Genomic DNA, 6,299 nt, shown 5'->3' on the forward strand with positions numbered 1-6,299 from the left:
GCTCTTAATGATAACATTGTTCTGGGAGCCTAAGCATTTAGAAAATACTCCAGTATTAGAGAGTAAGGGGATGCCACCATTCAGATCTGACTGCTGTATTTTTCAGTAATGTTTCCCTTATGAGGGAGGCAGAAAAGTTAAATGACATGAGTGACAGCATCCAGTAGCTGATAAGCAGCAGAGCCAAGTCTTCTCACTCTAGGCTCTTGTTTCCACCATGTAAAATTATAATAAAGATTTGGGGTTTTTTTATTTCTTAAATTTTAGATCATCTTTTAAAGTATTTCTTATTCTTGGAAGCTGCAGAAGTAAAACAATATTCAAATAAGTAAAATTGTTCAGTGATTATTTTATATGAATTCTTTGAGCTGGAAGTGTTTTTAGACATTTTAGCACCACTAGTTTAAAACAAAATCATCTTTTAAAGGTGAGTTCAACAGGAAAGGCAGCTGACCCAAAAGGGTGAATTACTCAGAGTTATAGCTTTAGGCCTTAAGTTAGCATTGTTAGTCCTTGTAGAAGTTTGGTATATATTGGGCCAGGGGCCATGGCTTACGCCTCTAATCCCAGCACTTTGGGAGGCCGAAGCGGGCGGATCACTTGAGGTCAAGAATTCGATACCAGCCTGGCCAACATGGTGAAACCCCGTCTCTACCGAGATTACAAAAATTAACTGGGTGTGTTGGTGTATGCCTGTAATCCCAGCTACTCGGGAGGCTAAAACTGGAGAATTGCTTGAACCCAGGAGGTGGAGGTTGCAGTGAGCTGAGATCGTGCCATTGCACTCCAGCCTGGGTGACAAAGTGAGACTCTGTCTCAGGAAAAAAAAAAAAGTTTGGTGTATATTTTTTCTAAACTGGGCAAGGCAATTACTGTTCACCTCTAAGACTCAGCCCAAATACTATTTCCTGGGCGACCTTGCCTTGACTGACCCTTTTTTGCCCAGATAGAATCAGTTACAACCTCACATTCTTTCTCCTGGCAGCTTGAACATGCATGTAACCCACAGCTTTACCACAGCACTTATCACAGGGTACTGTGCCGGACGTTAAAGTGTCTGCCCAGTGACCCCCACCAGGCTGATGGTTTTTTGAAAGCTACCTTTTTTGCTCTTTTATCATCTGTCCCCCATGTGCAATGCACAGGAGGTACTAAATAGTTTCTGAATGAATGTAATAAATACAACGAGTCCTTGCTTCAGTATTCATGTAATGGTCCTAATCTCTATAATACAAGGGCAAGGAGTATGTACAGTTGGGATGGAGTAGAGAGAGAGGTGAACAAACTCAGGTCCCTACCTATGAGGCAACATGGTCTGACAATTGCTGCAAACCAGACCAAACACAGGTAAAGATGTGGGAGACAGGAATGGATACTTACTGCCTGTATTAGCCTGTTCTCACACTGCTAATAAAGACATACTTGAGACTGGATAACTTATAAGGGAAAGAGGTTTAATGGACTCACAGTTCCACATGGTTGGGGAGGCCTCACAATCATAACTGAAGGCAAAGAAGCAAAGTTACATCTTACATGGCAGCACTCGAGAGAGCTTTTGCAGGAAACTCCCATTTATAAAACCATCACATCTCGTGAGACTTATTCACTACCATGAAAGTAGCACAAAAAAGACCTGCCCCCATGATTCAATTACCTCCCACTGGGTCCCTCCCATGACACATGGCAATTCTGGGAACTACAATTCAAGATGAGATTTGGGTGGGGACACAGCCAAACCATATCACTGCTAATCAAGGCATAAAGTGGTAGAACCACTTTGGCAATTCATGATAAAGATTGCACCAGGGGAATTATTCTGCTAGTTCCTCCCCATCTTCTGTTTCCTGCTGGTCAAGTTTCACCCCAAAGAGAGGGGAGGCTGGTGAAGGGTAGAGATCTGATAAGGAACACAAGATTTATTTGTAGCTCAGAAACATCTGCAAAATTTCTGCCCTTCGGAAGATTTATTCTAATAAACATTTCCAATCAGCTTGAATCCATTTCTAAAAATACTAGCTTTTTTTTTCATTAATTAAGTAATATATGCTCACTGCAAATAATTTTAAAAATACAGAAAAGTTGAAAGATAAAGTCACTCATAATTTGATCACCCAGAGAAAATCATAATATTTTTTAGATAATTTTTGTCTTTGTAGTTAGGAATAAAACTCTGAACAATGATTAAATTTGAAATATACATCTAAATTTTTCAATCATCTATGTATGTTTAAAATGTGTGAAGTGATACAGGGTTGTCCAGTGTTACACAGGATTTCTAAAATTCTTGGTAATGGGCTAGTATAACCAAACAAGATGAAAGTTACTTGCTGTGTAGTTTAGTTGAAGCCAGACAATAGTCTCAATCATTCATAATTTGAAAGTCAATATATATTTTGACTGAAAATATGAATAGTTGACCATTTAATCAAATGTTTTCTGTTTTATGAAGTATATTTTTGTAGAACTAAATAATTTGTTTTTATCTACAGAGTGGGTATGCCAAAGTCATCATTGTTTTATTCATTTTGACATTAAATTCCATTAAAATTATGCAATTTTGTGGGCAAGTCAGATAATTCTGGTCAACCAAATTTTTGAAGATGAATAATAATACGCTCTTCACAGAAAAGTCTAGTTGGCTATACCTTGAATTCCGAGCTGCACAATGGCTGTCTGATGCACCTTTGAGCATATTTATTTTTGTAGCAATTGAAATATAAAACCAAGACAAAGGCACTGGTTTCTACTTCACTGAAAATAAAAGCAATATTTATTTTTAAAGTAATACTCATCAAACCTTACATTATTCTGTTTAGATGGCAAGCTGTTATTAACAGGAACTAAAATGCTATTCGTAGCACATACTACAGGGTCATCATTAACTGCAAGACTAGTATTTTTGTAGTCTTTCAGACATACACTCAAATTAGGCTTGGTTATTCCTGATATTTTCTAAACTCATTTGATATACTTTAGGACATAAATCTCAAACAGAAAACCAGATGGACCCTTCTTGTTTAAAATTGGCAAGTCCATCTTATGTCAATAGTTTTTTCAGAGAATTCATTTGAACAGTACAATTTTTATTTCTATTTTGGAGATGCAGTCTTGCTCTGTTGCTCAGGCTGGAGTGCAGTGATCTTGGCTCACTGCAAACTCTGCCTCCTGGGTTCAAGCAATTCTCCTGCCTCAGTCTCTCAAGTAGCTGGGATTACCAGTGCCCACCCCCACACTCAGCTAATATTTGTATTTTTAGTAGAGACCAGGTTACACCATGTTGGCCAGGCTAGTGTCGGACTCCTGGCCTCAAGTGATCCACCTGCGTTGGCCTCTCAAAGTGCAGGGATTACAAGTGTGAACCGCTGCACAGAGCCTGAACAGTAAAATTAAATGTTTTCACATTTTGTAAAAATAAAATAAAGGCTATAAATCAAATTACTATATATTATTTATTTTCTTGTAAATTTAAGCATTTGAGGACATTACTAATTATATCCCCAAAAAATATGCTCTTTAGCAGGGAAGGGTGTAAGTTTGAAAAACTTGCAGCTGCAGCTGGCAGGGTTTAGGGGCTACCGGCCATCTGAGTTTTATTAAAACTGCTGGCCGCGAAGCCAGTCTGCAGCGAAAATGTCCAGCAGAAACAACAAGCTGCCCAGTAACCTGCTGCAGTCACAGAATCGGATCAAGCTAGACCCACCGGCCTGCATTGAGGAGTTTCTACAGCAGTAAAATCACTACAAATCCAATGTGGAGATTTCCAAATTGCAACCAAATAAACCCAGCAAAGAACTAGCAGAGCTGGTGATGTTTATGGCACAGAACAGCCTAAATGTCTGCATCTTAATTACAGGAGAGAAAGAGAGAAACTTCAGAAGAGCCTTTGCTTTGCTACAGATTAGTCACTGCTACCCAGAGTATTTAAGTAATTTTCCTCAAGAGGTGAAAGAGCTTCTCTCCTGCAATCATACCATATAAGATCCAGATCTTCAAATGACATTTTGCAAAGCTTTGATCTTGCTGAGAAATAAGAATCTCATCAATCCATCAAGCCTGCTAGAACTCTTCTTTGAACTTCTACGTTGCCATGATAAGCTTCTGCGAAAGACTTTATACACACATATTGTGACTGATATCAAGAATATAAATGCAAAACACAAGAACAGTAAAGTGAATGCAGTATTGCAAAATTTCAAGTACATCATGTTAAGACATAGCAATGCAACCGCAGCCAAGATGTCTTTAGATGTAATGATTGAACTTCTACAGAGGGAACATCTGGAATGATGCCAAAACTGTCAATGTTATCACAACTGCACGTTTCTCTAAGGTCACCAAGATATTAGTTGCCACTTTGACATTCTGTCTTGGGAAAGATGAAGACGAAAAACAGGACTGTGACTCCGAATCTGAGAAACAAAAAAACAAGAGAAAACCAGAGATGTTTAACTTTTCAGCCATTCACTTAATTCATGATCCCCAAGATTTTGCAGAAAAACTACTAAAGCAGCTTGAGTGAAGTAAGAAGAAGTTTGAAGTGAAAATGATGCTCATGAACCTCATCTCCAGATTGGTGGGAATTCATGAGCTCTTTCTCTTCAATTTCTATCCTTGTTTGCAAAGGTTTCTGCAGCCCCACCAAAGAGAAGTAACAAAGATCCTCCGTTTGCTGCACAAGCATCTCATCACCTAGTACCCCCAGAGATTATTCAATCATTGCTTATGACTCTGGCAAACAATTTGGTTACCAAAAAGAACTCTGGAGAAGTCATGGCAGTAGGAATCAATGCTATAAAAGAGATAACAGCTCAATGTTCTCTGGCCATGACTGAAGAACTTCTCCAAGACCTGGCTCAGTATAAAACACACAAGGATAAGAATGTAATGATGAGTGCTAGAACTTTGATTCAGCTCTTCCGAACACTGAATCCTCAGATGCTGCAGAAGAAATTCCAGGGTAAGCCTACAGAGTCCTCCATAGAAGCAAGAGTACAAGAATATGGAGAATTAGATGCTAAAGATTACATTCCAGGAGCAGAAGTTCTGGAAGGTGAGAAAGAAGAGAATGCTGAAAATGATGAAGATGGATGGGAAAATACCAGTCTCAGTGAGGAGGAGGATGCTATTGGTGAATGGATTGATGTGCAACACTCTTCTGATGAAGAACAGCAAGAAATCTCCAAGAAGCTGAACAGGATGCCCATGGAGGAGCGGAAAGCCAAAGCTGCAGCCATCAGCACCAGCCAAGTTTTAACTCAGGAAGACTTCCAGAAAATCCGCATGGCCCAACTGAGAAAAGAACTTGATGCTGCCCCTGGGAAATCCCAGAAGAGGAAATAAATTGAAATAGACAGTGATGAAGAGCCCAGGGGTGAATTACTTTCTCTTCGGGACATCGAACGCCTTCATCAAAAGCCGAAGTCTGACAAAGAGACAAGACTAGCAACTGCAATGGCTAGAAAGACAGACGGAAAAGAATTTGTGAGGAAGAAAACCAAAATGAATCCATTTCCCAGTTTGACAAATAAAGAGGAGAAAAAACAGAAGAACTTTATGATGATGCAGTATAGCCAGAATGTCCGGTGAAAAAATAAGCGTTCCTTCCGAGAAAAACAGTTGGCGCTACGAGATGCACTTTTGAAAAAGAGAAAAAGAATGAAGTAACTTCCCAGCAAGTTTTCCATTCCAAGAAGAATGCTAAGTTTGTGTCATTACTCTGAAAATTGGTAAATCAAGCATGTTTGTTTACATTAAAAAGTCCAGAAGCACTGTGTTGTGAAAACTGCTGGAAATGTGGCAGCAATTTGGTGTTTTTATTTTGGAGACGGCTAATGGTGGGAATGTTAATGTAAATAGTGGTGGTAGTAAAATCAATTCATTTATCATTCATGCAAAAAAAAGTATTGAGTGCCTGTTAATTGTCACTGTAGATATAAAACAAATGAGCTATAACCCCTTCACTCAAGGCATTGACAGCTTAGCTGTGGGGGTGGACACACATATGTGTATTTACAGCGCAGTGTAAACAGTTCTCTAGTAGAGGTAGCTCCATATTTCTATGAGGTCACTCAGGCCTTTTGGACTAACTCTGTGAGGATAGGAGTTATATATTCTTATAAAACAAAAGAAAACAGGACAATGTTATAAGAGTAAGAGGTTCTTACTTGTACATAGGCTTACCTGCTGAAAACAGGCCCTTGTACAGATTTTGGGTACATAATTTAACTCTTTTAGTCCATACAAAAGATTTAAGTGACCCCCTCTTTTTTTTTTTTTTTTTTTGAATGCCATGTAAAGGA

At 38.9% G+C, this 6,299-nt stretch overlaps 1 pseudogene; it reads left to right on the forward strand.

Moving 5' to 3' along the window:
- The first annotated feature begins 3,630 nt into the window (after positions 1 to 3,630).
- Positions 3,631 to 5,758, forward strand: LOC101127753 (protein SDA1 homolog; annotated as a pseudogene).
- Positions 5,759 to 6,299: the final 541 nt, after the last annotated feature.

The sequence above is a fragment of the Gorilla gorilla genome, chromosome 21, assembly GCF_029281585.2.
Source record: "Gorilla gorilla gorilla isolate KB3781 chromosome 21, NHGRI_mGorGor1-v2.1_pri, whole genome shotgun sequence".
NCBI lineage: Eukaryota > Metazoa > Chordata > Mammalia > Primates > Hominidae > Gorilla > Gorilla gorilla.